The 16,792-nt window shown below is 43.6% G+C and overlaps 1 protein-coding gene across 8 annotated transcripts in view; it reads left to right on the forward strand.

The window, feature by feature from the left end:
• Nucleotides 1-16,792, forward strand: part of LOC105493279 (uncharacterized) — a 96,032-nt gene that overhangs the window by 67,964 nt on the left and 11,276 nt on the right. For 4 of the 8 annotated variants that reach the window (XR_011620948.1, XR_011620947.1, XR_011620943.1 and 1 more), the window contains 2 exons: nucleotides 2,345-2,592; nucleotides 9,858-10,563. The exons of 1 other annotated variant lie outside the window; for it this stretch is intronic. The gene's annotated coding sequence lies outside the window, so the exon portion shown is untranslated. Of the gene's footprint in view, nucleotides 1-2,344; nucleotides 2,593-2,667; nucleotides 2,833-9,857; nucleotides 10,564-16,792 lie in introns of those variants that run through there. 3 more of the 8 variants (XR_011620946.1, XR_011620945.1, XR_011620944.1) reach the window with 3 other exon arrangements.

Below are 16,792 nucleotides of genomic sequence, written 5' to 3' on the forward strand. Positions count from 1 at the left end.
CGAGCTCATGCCTGAAGAGATAAATTATTTACGGTGTATGGTGCCCTAATGGATGGTGTGATCAATAATGCTTATAATAGCACAGCAGTGGACAAATCACAGAAGGGCTAGAACACGTGTCTACATCATTCTGAGAAGATGGGGTCCACCAGATAGCAAAAAGAGAAAAGGGGTACTTATGTCAACCTCAAAATGGTTCTGGATCAGGAAGAAAGGGCAGGTTAGGTTTGTTGGTTCGATGGTTTGCTTGTTTAAAGGGACAAATCAGTTTCTAGTCATGAGGAGCACTGCACCAAAATGCCCCAAATATTATCCCCTTCCCAAAGACCATCCTTCCTGCTCTAATCTAGCTAAGAGTCTCCCCAAAGTTCTGAACTTTCCCAGCAGCTCTGCAGAGAACAGGCTGAGTTTCTCCCTGTGTACTGGAATATGGGCTGCCTGCAAGTAATGAAGACATTAGTATCTGTTGCTTAGAGTGTTAATTGCTTCACTGTAGTGCTTAGCCCCAGTTCCTAGGCAACATCCAATATCACAACAGGCCTCTTTGTACAGATGTATGATCCCAAGTTTAAAATTTCTCAAGACTCTAGTGTCTTCTATTTTTGTGGTTTTGTTTTGTTTTTTTGGCTTGCAGGAAAGTCCTACCAGGATACCTAACTACAATTTCAAAATCAACGTGTCCAGAATCAGTGGCATTATCTCCATATCTCTCCCCCACCTCCTACCTGCTACCTCACCCTCCCACTACCTGCAAAACAAAACAAAACAACAACAACAAAACCCTGCTTTTGCTCTCGATCTACTGTCATCTTGTCACCAGTGTCTTGTAGCTATCCGTGCCCAGCGTCATCTGCTTCCCTTTCCAGGCTTAGTTCAACTATCACTCTCTTTCTGAAGTCTCCCTCAAATCTGAAACCCATGGTGCTTAGGTTTCTCCCTAAGCACCACTCTTCACTTCTGGCTGATGTGATGGATAGTTGTATGTGTGTCATCTCTCAAATGACACAATGACTCCCTTTAGGGTATGGAGCATGTCTTAATCATCTTTGAATGTCCCAAAGAGGCTAGCACAGCACAATAATAGACTTTCCATTAGAATTTGTTGAATAAATGATTAAATGAGTAAATCGTATGTAGGTAACAGAGGTGGCACTGGCAATGCTTGTTTTCTTTATCACCTATATCCCTACAGTGCGCAACAGAAAATAGTGGGAAGGGACTAAGCCACAGCAGGGCAATTCTAACTGAACAGCCCTCAAACTCTGTTCCACTATACGGAGTTCCATTTTCCTACACCTGGATTTGCACAGGCGTTTCCCAAAGGAAGTAAGAGTTCCCAGTATTGTTCCCATAGCTCCAGCTGAACTGAGGAACTCAGAACTTTCTATAGAAAGGACAGAGGAACCTGGGTTTTTCTAGGCTGATTTGGATGTGGAAAATCTATGCCAGGCATTCCCAAGGCTCTAGATAGCTATAAAGGAAAGAGATAGATCAGGATCCTAGCCATGGGCATTGAAAAGTATTGAGTGTTACCATGGTCAGGGGCTTCTCTAGTCACCCCTGGGCTCCAATAACCAAGCAAGGTTAGCAGCAGGGCCACAGGGTCTGAGGTCCCACTTTCCCACTCTTGCATAGGCATCGTCTCATCTTTTTGAATTGATGGAGTTGTCATGGTAGGCCAGAGGTAGGAGATAAAGAAAGATAAAATTATTCATAGGTAACATTCATACATGAGTCTAGCCAGTACCAGGACACTCAACAAATAGTACCTTTTTTTTCTGTAAACCTTTCAGTTGGTGCCATCCAAGACGTACTGCTGGGTATAACTCTCAAGATAAAGGCTGCTTGCATAACTCCTAGAGAAAGCTTTTTGGTTTTTAAGCTCTAGGTGAAGGGCAATAATAAATTTGCAGCCAATTCTCTGGTCTAGGTTTCAGGACCCACATCCCATGTAGTCCCAGCATGTGTGGCACAGCCTCTCCTTGTTAGTAGGTTCCATTGTTGTTGCAGTGAGAACTTTAATTTTGTATTTTCTCACTTGGGTGCAAGTAAATTTTCAAACATAAAATTGAGCTAATGTCATCATTGAGCATTTCATTTACTTTTTTTTTCTTATAAAAGAAACCGCCCTTGAATATATTTGGCTGTGCGACTGCACAGTCAAATAAGGATACATTTAAATATTCAACTGGGTAACTACATATACAGTCTACTTTTGTTACTGGTTTACAACACTATACGTAGATAGGAACACCTGCCTTGATAATGTTCTTGATATTCACTTTGGTGTCTTGTGAATGACATAAGCCTTGCTTAGCTGATTTATTTCCTCTTCTAATCTTAGCAAATCACCTGATTATCATTGAGAATGACATCCATTCTGAAGACACCATTCAGGATGACTTCAGGACTAGAAATAGTATCTGGCTTATTTCTAGTACATTTTACCTAAAGTTCCATGTATGAATGGGAGAACGAAAGCCTCAGATTGTCAACTAACTCTACCACGTCTTACAATAGTTCAGTGTTCATCCAAAAATCAAATCCATAATTCCAGATCATTTCTTCAGTTCCTTCAACTCTTCTTTGAAGGTAAGAATCTCAAATCACTATATCTTTAATACTTTTTGGCAACAAGGCTCTCCTTCTCTGTATAATTTATCCCAGGGTCCACAGTAGGTCTTCGACAATAAATCATTGTTGAGGGTAGGCAGAATGAAATGACAAAGACCCGACAGGGCGGAGCAAGATGGCCAAATAGGAACAGCTCCAGTCTCCAACTCCCAGCGCGAGCGACACAGAAGACCGGTGATTTCTGCATTTTCAACTGAGGTACTGGGTTCATCTCACTGGGGAGTGCCGGACGATCGGTGCTGGTCAGCTGCTGCAGCCCGACCAGCGAGAGCTGAAGCAGGGCGAGGCATTGCCTCACCTGGGAAGCGCAAGGGGGAAGGGAATCCCTTTTCCTAGCCAGGGGAACTGAGACACACAACACCTGGAAAATCGGGTAACTCCCACCCCAATACTGTGCTTTAAGCAAACAGGCACACCAGGAGATCATATCCCACACCTGGCCGGGAGGGTCCCACACCCACGGAGCCTCCCTCATTGCTAGCACAGCAGTCTGTGATCTACCGGCAAGGCAGCAGCGAGGCTGGGGGAGGGGCGCCCGCCATTGCTGAGGCTTAAGTAGGTAAACAAAGCTGCTGGGAAGCTCGAACTGGGTGGAGCTCACAGCAGCTCAAGGAAACCTGCCTGTCTCTGCAGACTCCACCTCTGGGGACAGGGCAATAACAAACACAGCCGAAACCTCTGCAGACGCAAATGACTCTGTCTGACAGCTTTGAAGAGAGCAGTGGATCTCCCAACACGGAGGTTGAGATATGAGAAGGGACAGACTCCCTGCTCAAGTGGGTCCCTGACCCCTGAGTAGCCTAACTGGGAGACATCCCCCACTAGGGGCAGTCTGACACCCCACACCTCACAGGGTGGAGTACACCCCTGAGAGGAAGCTTCCAAAGCAAGAATCAGACAGGTACACTCGCTGTTCAGAAATATTCTATCTTCTGCAGCCTCTGCTGCTGATACCCAGGCAAACAGGGTCTGGAGTGGACCTCAAGCAATCTCCAACAGACCTACAGCTGAGGGTCCTGACTGTTAGAAGGAAAACTACCAAACAGGAAGGACACCTACACCAAAACCCCATCAGTACATCACCATCATCAAAGACCAGAGGCAGATAAAACCACAAAGATGGGGAAAAAGCAGGTCAGAAAAGCTGGAAATTCAAAAAATAAGAGCGCATCTCCCCCGGCAAAGGAGCGCAGCTCATCGCCAGCAACGGATCAAAGCTGGACGGAGAATGACTTTGACGAGATGAGAGAAGAAGGCTTCAGTCCATCAAATTTCTCAGAGCTAAAGGAGGAATTACGTACCCAGCGCAAAGAAACTAAAAATCTTGAAAAAAAAGTGGAAGAATTGATGGCTAGAGTAATTAATGCAGAGAAGGTCATAAACGAAATGAAAGAGATGAAAACCATGACACGAGAAATACGTGACAAAAGCACAAGCTTCAGTAACCGACTCGATCAACTGGAAGAAAGAGTATCTGCGATTGAGGATCAAATGAATGAAATGAAGTGAGAAGAGAAACCAAAAGAAAAAAGAAGAAAAAGAAATGAACAAAGCCTGCAAGAAGTATGGGATTATGTAAAAAGACCAAATCTACGTCTGATTGGGGTGCCTGAAAGTGAGGGGGAAAATGGAACCAAGTTGGAAAACACTCTTCAGGATATCATCCAGGAGAACTTCCCCAACCTAGTAGGGCAGGCCAACATTCAAATCCAGAAAATACAGAGAACGCCACAAAGATACTCCTCGAGAAGAGCAACTCCAAGACACATAATTGCCAGATTCACCAAAGTTGAAATGAAGGAAAAAATCTTAAGGGCAGCCAGAGAGAAAGGTCGGGTTACCCACAAAGGGAAGCCCATCAGACTAACAGCAGATCTCTCGGCAGAAACTCTCCAAGCCAGAAGAGAGTGGGGGCCAATATTCAACATTCTTAAAGAAAAGAATTTTAAACCCAGAATTTCATATCCAGCCAAACTAAGTTTCATAAGTGAAGGAGAAATAAAATCCTTTACAGATAAGCAAATGCTTAGAGATTTTGTCACCACTAGGCCTGCCTTACAAGAGACCCTGAAGGAAGCACTCAACATGGAAAGGAACAACCAGTTCCAGCCATTGCAAAAACATGCCAAAATGTAAAGACCATCGAGGCTAGGAAGAAACTGCATCAACTAATGAGCAAAATAACCAGTTAATATCATAATGGCAGGATCAAGTTCACACATAACAAGCTTAACCTTAAATGTAAATGGACTAAATGCTCCAATTAAAAGACACAGACTGGCAAACTGGATAAAGAGTCAAGACCCATCAGTCTGCTGTATTCAGGAGACCCATCTCACATGCAGAGACATACATAGGCTCAAAATAAAGGGATGGAGGAAGATTTACCAAGCAAATGGAGAACAAAAAAAAGCGGGGGTTGCAATACTAGTCTCTGATAAAACAGACTTTAAACCATCAAAGATCAAAAGAGACAAAGAAGGCCATTACATAATGGTAAAGGGATCAATTCAACAGGAAGAGCTAACTATCCTAAATATATATGCACCCAATACAGGAGCACCCAGATTCATAAAGCAAGTCCTTAGAGACTTACAAAGAGACTTAGCCTCCCATACAATAATAATGGGAGACTTCAACACTCCACTGTCAACATTAGACAGATCAACGAGACAGAAAGTTAACAAGGATATCCAGGAATTGAACTCATCTCTGCAGCAAGCAGACCTAATAGACATCTATAGAACTCTCCACCCCAAATCAACAGAATATACATTCTTCTCAGCACCACATCGTACTTACTCCAAAATCGACCACGTAATTGGAAGTAAAGCACTCCTCAGGAAATGTACAAGAACAGAAATTATAACAAACTGTCTCTCAGACCACAGTGCAATCAAACTAGAACTCAGGACTAAGAAAATCAAAACCGCTCAACTACATGGAAACTGAACAACCTGCTCCTGAATGACTACTGGGTACATAACGAAATGAAGGCAGAAATAAAGATGTTCTTTGAAACCAATGAGAACAAAGATACAACATACCAGAATCTCTGGGACACATTTAAAGCAGTGTGTAGAGGGAAATTTATAGCACTAAATGCCCACAAGAGAAAGCAGGAAAGATCTAAAATTGACACTCTAACATCACAATTAAAAGAACTAGAGAAGCAAGAGCAAACACATTCGAAAGCTAGCAGAAGGCTAGAAATAACTAAGATCAGAGCAGAACTGAAGGAGATAGAGACACAAAAAACTCTCCAAAAAATCAATGAATCCAGGAGTTGGTTTTTTGAAAAGATCAACAAAATTGACAGACCACTAGCAAGACTAATAAAGAAGAAAAGAGAGAAGAATCAAATCGACGCAATTAAAAATGATAAAGGGGATATCACCACCGACCCCACAGAAATACAAACTACCATCAGAGAATACTATAAACACCTCTACGCAAATAAACTGGAAAATCTAGAAGAAATGGATAATTTCCTGGACACTTACACTCTTCCAAGGCTAAACCAGGAAGAAGTTGAATCCCTGAATAGACCAATAGCAGGCTCTGAAATTGAGGCAATAATTAATAGCCTACCAACCAAAAAAAGTCCAGGACCAGATGGATTCACAGCTGAATTCTACCAGAGGTACAAGGAGGAGTTGGTACCATTCCTTCTGAAACTATTCCAATCAATAGAAAAAGAGGGAATCCTCCCTAACTCATTTTATGAGGCCAACATCATCCTGATACCAAAGCCTGGCAGAGACACAACAAAAAAAGAGAATTTTAGACCAATATCCCTGATGAACATCGATGCAAAAATCCTCAATAAAATACTGGCAAACCGGATTCAGCAACACATCAAAAAGCTTATCCACCATGATCAAGTGGGCTTCATCCCTGGGATGCAAGGCTGGTTCAACATTCGCAAATCAATAAACATAATCCAGCATATAAACAGAACCAAAGACAAGAACCACATGATTATCTCAATAGATGCAGAAAAGGCTTTTGACAAAATTCAACAGCCCTTCATGCTAAAAACGCTCAATAAATTCGGAATTGATGGAACGTACCTCAAAATAATAACAGCTCTTTATGACAAACCCACAGCCAATATCATACTGAATGGGCAAAAACTGGAAAAATTCCCTTTGAAAACTGGCACAAGACAGGGATGCCCTCTCTCACCACTCCTATTCAACATAGTGTTGGAAGTTCTGGCTAGGGCAATTAGGCAAGAGAAAGAAATCAAGGGTATTCAGTTAGGAAAAGAAGAAGTCAAATTGTCCCTGTTTGCAGATGACATGATTGTATATTTAGAAAACCCCATTGTCTCAGCCCAAAATCTCCTTAAGCTGATAAGCAACTTCAGCAAAGTCTCAGGATACAAAATTAATGTGCAAAAATCACAAGCATTCTTATACACCAGTAACAGACAAACAGAGAGCCAAATCAGGAATGAACTTCCATTCACAATTGCTTCAAAGAGAATCAAATACCTAGGAATCCAACTTACAAGGGATGTAAAGGACCTCTTCAAGGAGAACTACAAACCACTGCTCAGTGAAATCAAAGAGGACACAAACAAATGGAAGAACATACCATGCTCATGGATAGGAAGAATCAATATCGTGAAAATGGCCATACTGCCCAAGGTAATTTATAGATTCAATGCCATCCCCATCAAGCTACCAATGAGTTTCTTCACAGAATTGGAAAAAACTGCTTTAAAGTTCATATGGAACCAAAAAAGAGCCCGCATCTCCAAGACAATCCTAAGTCAAAAGAACAAAGCTGGAGGCATCACGCTACCTGACTTCAAACTATACTACAAGGCTACAGTAACCAAAACAGCATGGTACTGGTACCAAAACAGAGATATAGACCAATGGAACAGAACAGAGTCCTCAGAAATAATACCACACATCTACAGCCATCTGATCTTTGACAAACCTGAGAGAAACAAGAAATGGGGAAAGGATTCCCTATTTAATAAATGGTGCTGGGAAAATTGGCTAGCCATAAGTAGAAAGCTGAAACTGGATCCTTTCCTTACTCCTTATACGAAAATTAATTCAAGATGGATTAGAGACTTAAATGTTAGACCTAATACCATAAAAATCCTAGAGGAAAACCTAGGTAGTACCATTCAGGACATAGGCATGGGCAAAGACTTCATGTCTAAAACACCAAAAGGAACGGCAGCAAAAGCCAAAATTGACAAATGGGATCTCATTAAATTAAAGAGCTTCTGCACAGCAAAAGAAACTACCATCAGAGTGAACAGGCAACCTACAGAATGGGAGAAAATTTTTGCAATCTACTCATCTGACAAAGGGCTAATATCCAGAACCTACAAAGAACTCAAACAAATTTACAAGAAAAAAACAAACAACCCCATCAAAAAGTGGGCAAAGGATATGAACAGACATTTCTCAAAAGAAGACATTCATACAGCCAACAGACACATGAAAAAATGCTCATCATCACTGGCCATCAGAGAAATGCAAATCAAAACCACAATGAGATACCATCTCACACCAGTTAGAATGGCGATCATTAAAAAGTCAGGAAACAACAGGTGCTGGAGAGGATGTGGAGAAATAGGAACACTTTTACACTGTTGGTGGGATTGTAAACTAGTTCAACCATTATGGAAAACAGTATGGCGATTCCTCAAGGATCTAGAACTAGATGTACCATATGACCCAGCCATCCCATTACTGGGTATATACCCAAAGGATTATAAATTATGCTGCTATAAAGACACATGCACACGTATGTTTATTGCAGCACTATTCACAATAGCAAAGACTTGGAATCAACCCAAAGGTCCATCAGTGACAGATTGGATTAAGAAAATGTGGCACATATACACCATGGAATACTATGCAGCCATCAAAAAGGATGAGTTTGCGTCCTTTGTAGGGACATGGATGCAGCTGGAAACCATCATTCTTAGCAAACTATCACAAGAACAGAAAACCAAACACCGCATGTTCTCACTCATAGGTGGGAACTGAACAATGAGATCACTTGGACTCAGGAAGGGGAACATCACACACAGGGGCCTATCATGGGGAGGGGGGAGGGGAGAGGGTTTGCATTGGGAGTTATACCTGATGTAAATGATGAGTTGATGGGTGCAGCACACCAACATGGCACAAGTATACATATGTAACAAACCTGCACGTTATGCACATGTACCCTACAACTTAAAGTATAATAATAATAAACAAATAAATAAATAAATAAAAAGAAAAGACAAAGACCCCTTTGACTTTCTGTGGGCAGGAGATGCAACAACCTTATCTCACAGTTTTATCATCTGAAAAAAAAGAAAGCTGACTCAAATCATTACGTGAGAAATCAAACGCATGTTTCTTGTGCTTTTGGCAATTAGGCTTCTTTTTAGAAATATAAATCCTGGCTGGGTACTGGGGCTCACGCCTGTAATCCCAGCACTTTGGGAGGCCCAGGCAGGCCAATCACTTGAGCCCAGGAGTTTGAGACCAGCCTGGGTAACATGGCGAAACCCTGTCTCTGCAAAAAATATAAAAATTAGTCGGATGTGGTGGTACGCACCTGTGGTCCCAGCTACTTTCGAGAGGCCAAGATGGGAGGATCGCCCGAGCCTGGGAGGGCAAGGCTGCAATGAGCCGAGATTGCACCACTGTACTCCAGCCAGGGTGACAGAGCAAGAACTTGTCTCCAAAAAACAAACAAACAAACAATAATAAGAATCATAGTTTTAGCCGGGCGCGGTGGCTCAAGCCTGTAATCCCAGCACTTTGGGAGGCCGAGACGGGCGGATCACGAGGTCAGGAGATCGAGACCATCCTGGCGAACACCGTGAAACCCCGTCTCTACTAAAAAATACAAAAAACTGGCCGGGCGCGGTGGCGGGCGCCTGTAGTCCCAGCTACTCGGGAGGCTGGGGCAGGAGAATGGCGTAAACCCGGGAGGCGGAGCTTGCCGTGAGCTGAGATCCGGCCACTGCACTCCAGCCCGGGCTACAGAGCGAGACTCCGTCTCAAAAAAAAAAAAAAAAAAAAAGAATCATAGTTTTAAAAAAGAAACATAAATCCTCAGAAAAAGTGATTGTATAATTCCACGGCAGGGAAACAGTGTGTGGAAAATGTAAACTTTGAGTATGTGCATGTTCAACTGTAACTGTTTGTAACTTCATAGCTGAGACCCAGACTCTTGTCTGATTTTCTAAGCCAGGCAAGACTGATCAAGAATCCTACCAGAAGAAAGTTTTCAGGACTCTGGCCTGACTCCAGCAGAAATGTCGGTTACAGTGTTCTGGAAGACACCTCAGCATGAATCTCTGGAGCCAGCATCTGGTGCCACTGCCATCTCTGGGGTGAATACTGCAATTAAGAGCCTGACCCTCTATGGTGAATAAAAGGGTTGTGAAATTGTACGTAGCAGTGAAGAGTGTGTTGGAATTAATATTTGTACAGCTTACGAATATAAGTGTCAGAGGGAAGAGACTTTCAATTTTCATATACCCCATTCCCCCTAACTCCACAGAGATCAACTGAAGACAGATCATGTTTTTTTGCTGAAAGACCCTGGAATGGAAAATCTGACACCTTACTGGTTTAGAACTTACTAGAAGTAAAACCGAAAGCACAACAGAGTTCCTTCACTTGTACATTCCGCCTCAGATTCTCATCCTTCCCTCCTAGGACTTCAACCATGCCTCCATCTGAAATCCTAGGTTAGCTTTCCGTCACTCTCCATCCACCACTCCCATTCTTGGGTGAGCACTGCCTTTCTCCCGGGACCATGAGCTGATGACCTTCGCTCCTTTTTTATAAGTTTAGCTCGTTGAGGCAAAGGTCCCTTCCTTGGGCTCCCATTTTCTGAGGCATGTTATGTAAGAAGATGGCTGCCTAAACCAACCAGCTCCTCACACTTGATCCATGGATATCAATGTCACTGCCGCTGAGGAGGTTCCGGCCCTCTGTCCTGAGACTCATTCCAGAAGAAGGCTGCCTTGCATATACACATGTTGTACTTGAAGGCAGGAAATAATATTTCATCTGAAACCATCAGGTTAATCCATTTCCTTAAAACCACTTAGACATGAAAGAACAGATGCAGAATTCCCACCAGCACTGTTGACATTTTCTGTCTCAGAAGGATTCCCTTTCAATCAACAAAGTGAGTGCTTTCCTGGGCCTGGGCTTGGCTTGAACAATACAAGAGAGACCAAAACACTTTGCTGGCACAGACAGCCCTCCGTCCACATGCTCGGAAGGTTTTAGTTCCTTCTTCACCCCACATGCCCAGCAGAGCCACCCGGCTTTCTCTCCAGTGCTGTTCTGAGAATTTGCCGATTTCCAGTGATGCAGCTGGCATTCTTTAGTGCTGATGACTCACGTGCTGTCATCAGCACAGGTCGGGCACTGGAGAGTACCTGGGGGAGAAGCCCGGCTGTGACTGCTATTGCCTCAGCTTTCCTAAGAACCCTGTAAGGCTGCCATGCCTGTGCAGATGCAGGCTCTAGGCTTGCTGATCCATCCTCCTGAGGAGGGCAGACTGAGATCAGGAAGGGGAGCGAGGAAGTGAGGGAGGAAGTGAGGGAGGTCAGAGGGAAGCGCCATGTCTCCCTGACACTCCAGCAGTCTTTATGATATGAAACAATTCTGGTTCTTTGCTAGCAAAGCTTTAATCACTGGAAGCCTTATGCAGTTAGAGAATTTTGCTCACAAATAAAGCGGAGATGATGCCATGTGCTCATCAAACCTGCGGCCTTTGTCTCCAGGACCCACAGCCAATGAGATTTCCCAGCTCCCTTCAATTAGAAGAGCCATATGACTAGTCGAGTTCTGGCCACTGAAAATGAGAAGGAACAATGTGTATTACCTCAAAGCTGGGCCTATAAGACTGTGATGCAATTTTGCACACTCTCTTACCCTCATTAGTGGACTTAGTGTTCATATCCAGGGTGAACCTGGCAGCCATGCTTTAAAGGCAGAGGGTGGACCCCAGGTGACTATGGGGGAAAAAAAGACTGAAGTGGGTGGAAAATAAGCATCGTCGTGCTAAGGCACTGAGATGCTGGACTATGATAGCAGCCGCCAGCCCTGCCCACCCTCACTACTACAACCATTGCCTTCCACATCAGTTCCCAAATTGTGTGACTACTGCTCTAAATTTTTAATATTAGAAATAAAGGCTCATAAATAATAAAAAGGCAAATGACGTTACCATTCTAAGAGGGGAGGGGTGTACAAATGCTTTAGTTGTCTTAGAATTCATTTGAATCCAGTACTGCTCAAAGTAAGTAAATTCCATGAGAAAGCTTTGATATTTCCAGTTAAATCACAGATTTGAGCTACAGTAACATTTGTTGATACAGACTCTGACCAGTGTTCTATTTAGCTTCTCACTTTAAGAAATTCCCAGGGGGCAGCTGAACAGTCCCAATTCTTTAAAAGAAAAAATCTGAAAAAAGAAAAGAATAGTAAAGTATGATGGTAATTCTGAACTGATTTTTCTTTCCTTATGAATTCATATGACTTCTGAGTTGGCATTTAGCACTACATTTCTGTGCATGTTTCTCATAGACAGGGCCTATGCTTTACCACACTTTATATCCCTCACAATGACTAGCACAGTGTTCTTAAGTTTGCTGGATTTTTTAAATAAAATCAATTGCTTGATTATTATGCATTGCATGCCTACATTAAAATTTCTCATGTAACCCATAAATATACACACCTACTATGTACCCACAAAAAATAAAAATTAAAAAAAAAAAGCTGGACATGGTGGCCTACACCTGCAATCCCAGAGCTTTGGGAGGCTGAGGTGAGAGGACTGTCCAAGGCTAGGAGTTTGAGACCAGCCTGGGCAACATAGTGAGATCCTGTCTCTACAAAAAAACAGAAAAAATTAGCCAGGCATTTCAGTGTGCACTTGTGGTCTCAGCTACTCAGGAGGCTGAAGTGGGAAACTCGCTTGGGCCCAGGAGGACAAGGCTGCAGTGAACCATGATTGTGCCACTGCATTCCGGCCTGGGTGACAGAGTAAAGCCCTGTCTCAGAAAATAATAATAATAATGAATTAATTTATTAATTAAAATTTTTAAAAATCAGTTCTTGTCCACCTTTTATCTTCCATCCCTTGGGTCATCCCTCTGTTCAGTCACTTCACATTTTTGGCTTAAAGAAAGATAACACAGCAAAAAATTAGAGAAAAGAGGAGTCACTGGTTGGCCACAGGAAGGAAGGGAGCTAGAAGAAAGAACTCAGAGGCTGATGGGTCCCCAAGAACTCAGAGGCTGGTGGGTCCCCAAGAAATATTCCAGAGACTCCTTTCAGGAGCTTAGCCTGGCACAGGCATGGGGAGAAGTGACAGATGCCCTCCTTACCCACCTTGGTTGGTTCTGTCTTCAGAAGGAAGGAACTTTCCTGGGTTCCCAGCTGGAGCCCAGGAATGCAACACAATTCCACAAAATAATGGTATGCTTGTGTGCCGACTTAGTGTGGGGTACTGGTATGATTCATACAAGTGGCAAAGAAATGAGGAAGACTTTTGGACAGTCTCTTGGAGATTTCTGAGGCCCAGAATTGTGTGGCAGAAACAGATAACACCTTTGTGCCCAGGAGAGTCCTGGAAGTAGCTGAGAGAGAGAGCTGGATGCGAAGAGTCTGTGGTCAGGAACCAGGGATGACTCAGCAGCCACCTGGTGAATCAATAACTGAAGACCAGATGGCAAAGTGGACACCTCCCGGGAGGCCAGCATGGATGGCGAACGATTCCGGGAACCAGATGTCCCCTTCCCAATACCTGGCACTGCCTAAGCCTCCAAATGTAAATGCAACCCCAAGGAAAGGGGCTGGGAGAGGGTGGGGAGAGAAGCCAAATTAATTTAAATTGAATTTCTACAACCCCAGAGGAATGCAGGCTTAAAAAGAAAGAAAGGGAAACAAAGAATTATATTTCAGACACATCTGAATATGTGGAATGAAATTGATACCTGTGACATGTGATCCAAGAAACAAGGGTTTCTATTAACCTTAAAGAAAAGGCAAGAATGAAGTTAACGAGTCTTGCAATTTCAGGAACAATGGAGAGCCTCCTTCCCGCCACTGTCTCCTGCACCTCTGTGCTGGTGTTTGAATTTCCAGCATCACATTGTTTTTTTTCCTTTGATTTAAAATTTTCCAGCGAGGCGTAGTGGCTCACGCCTGTAATCCTAGCACTTTGGGAGGCCGAGGCAGGCGGATCACGAAGTCAGGAGATCAAGACCATCCTGGCTAACACGGTGAAACCCTGTTTCTACTAAAAATACAAAAAATTAGCCGGGCATGGTGGCGGATGCCTGTAGTCCCTGCTACTCGGCAGGCTGAGGCAGGAGAATGGTGTGAACCCGGGAGGCGGAGCTTGCAGTGAGCCAAGATCAGGCCACTGCACTCCAGCCTGGGCAACAGAGCAGACTCCGTCTCAAAAAATAAAATAAAATAAAATAAAATAAAATAAAATAAAATAAAATAAAATAAAATTTTCCTTTGATCATACACATACTGTTGAGGAACGTTCGCCTTCTTAGTCACTTACTCCTTTATGTATTAATACATCAGTTTATCCAATGCTTTTTGACAGCAGGGTGCAAGCAAGAAATGTTTTTCCTACACAAGGGAAGGAGGGAGAAAGAGGATGGAGAAGGAGGGGTGTGGGAGGGCAGGAGAGAATGAATGAATCAGAGGACCAAATACTATGCAAAAAATGAAGAGAGTGGTAGCTCTGAACACAAACTTTGTCTACCTTATAATTTTGAGTAGCCAGAGATAACGATAGAGCCGACTCTATGTTATGAAAAACTACCTGCTTCTCCTTGAGGTGGCCGCCCTTCCCGGGGAGGTGCAGTGCTTTGTGTGACTCATCTCTAAGTGCTGCGTGGGCTCCGGCAGCAGATACTGACAACAGTGCCCGCACCCCCCCCAGTCACCAGAATGCTCTCCTCTCCGGCACATTCCCTCCGGGTCTCTCCAAGAACCTTGCAAACAGCAACGAATTCATGAAGCCCAACAGTACACCTGCGAGGCAGGTGCCGATTCAATCAATTAAGCACCAATAAACATTATTTCATGGGAGAAATGGTGCTCCTAACTTAGGGCAGAAAATATGATTCAGAGAAGTCCCAGGGCTTGTGAAATTAGGCCTTTCTGTTGAGGACTTACATCAGCCTTTCGTGTGATGAGACTGCAGCAGGGACAGAGCATATAAAGCAGGTGTTCGCTGTGACATGAATCTGAAAAGTTAAGCCAGGAGAGAAATAGGTAAATAAAAGCGAATGTGAGACCTAAATCCCACAGCAAGGGCAGTGACAGGAGGAGAGTCACTCAGCAGCCACAGAAAGATACTGTTAAGATGGAAGAAAACAATGCCCAGTCTTTTGTGTTCAGGGATAGTGAATTATTAGGTTTTTTTTCTTGTCGTGACCTTGTGATATTGAGTAACCTCTCTTCAGACAATCAGTGTTGACATCAGCTACATGCTCAGATCAATAGACATTTCAGGGGATGTCGAGAAACTGTGTTCTCAGAGGCAAGGCAGGCAGCCTGCGTACCTCGTTCACCCACTATGTCACCCGGTTTACCAGGAGATTAGGATGTGGAAACAGGTCAGCGTCCTTCAATGGCATCAGCGAGAGAGGCTTTTCCACTGCACTTTTCAGGGATGAGTCAGTCTGTGGGTTATTTTCCACTAACCCAGGCACGTGGCCATTCATTAAATCTGGAAATAAATCATGCACAGCGCCCCTGGGGAACTGTATTTGTTTTGCATGGTTCTTATTCAGCACATCCAGCTAGAAAAGACAGCCGCTCCACCCTTACCAGTTCTGAAAACATAACTGTGGCTTATTTTCAGGCTTTCTGCCTTCAGAGATGTTGCCCGTTGTTGGTTTGGAGTTTCCGAACAGCATCTCTCACTAAGAACATGTTCATTAAATCCATTTTGGATTTGATCTTTGTGAATATTAATGCCAGTGGGGGCTGTGAAGACCCCTCTGTGACGCGCCTGTCACAACCAGATAATGATTCACAGCTAGGCTTGTAGATTGACCCTGCAACAATGTGCCTGGAGCAGTGAGTCTGAAATCTTCATTCTCATAAGAATCACCCAGGGAACTTTTAAAAATGCAGATTCCTGGGCCTGGCTCCCACAGATTTTGAGTAAATAGGTCTGTGGCAGGGACCCAGGCACCTGCAGTTTTATAAGCGCCAGGTGATTTTTACGCAGGTGGTCTTGTGACCCCACTTACGAAACTCCTGAGCCAAGCCCAGCCAGCAGGCGGGGCAACGCGGTCTCACCTCTCTCCTTGCTGTTCTTTCTGACTCTCAGCCCTTGCCCCCAGGCGCTTTCCTGCCTGGATTTATTCTGTTACTCCACTGTCAGATCTCACTTGACCAGCCCAACCCTAACAATTGGCTTCTAGAAAGCACGCCCTTGTGTGGCTCTAACCTCCACATGACCAAGTACAGCAGAGGTCACGTTCAGGTGGAGTGGTGGGGTGTGCTGATGGGCCTTCTGAGACTTTTTTTAACCCATGGTCCAGGCAACCATGGTTCCTTTTCTGGTATTTCACCCCTTACCTATAGACTAAAGATATCAGATGTAAGCTCCTACAAACTCCCACCAAGTGTAAACCTGAAGGGGAGGGATCCCCATCATTATATTATAAGCATTTTCTTCAAGAAGGAAGGAAATATACTACTAAAGTCTCCCAATTATCTGCACTAATGAAGAAAGCCACGACACAGATAATCCAATGTTTTTTTTTTTTACTTTGAAATTAATTGCATGGTTACTTGACAGAAGATACGCTTCCTGACTGTGCTTTATTTAACTGCTGTGTGGCTACTTCCTAAGCTGTATACCACCCGATTGCTGGTATGGGGTTTGATTTCAAATTTATTACGATAACTACACGTACGCACAATGTGTAAAACCTCAAATCACAGGCTTTTGGACATAGAAAACCTTGGACAAGAAATAGTTATGAGAGCCAGGGCATGAACCAGTAGCTACTTTTAGCTGTTTTCAGGTCAGCAGAAAGGGAAGCAAATGTGATGTCATCACCAGGTCTGTACCTCTCCATGACAGTGTCATCAACATTTCAGCTCATGCTGGA

This window comes from Macaca nemestrina, chromosome 3 (assembly GCF_043159975.1).
Source record: "Macaca nemestrina isolate mMacNem1 chromosome 3, mMacNem.hap1, whole genome shotgun sequence".
In the NCBI taxonomy this organism is placed as follows: domain Eukaryota; kingdom Metazoa; phylum Chordata; class Mammalia; order Primates; family Cercopithecidae; genus Macaca; species Macaca nemestrina.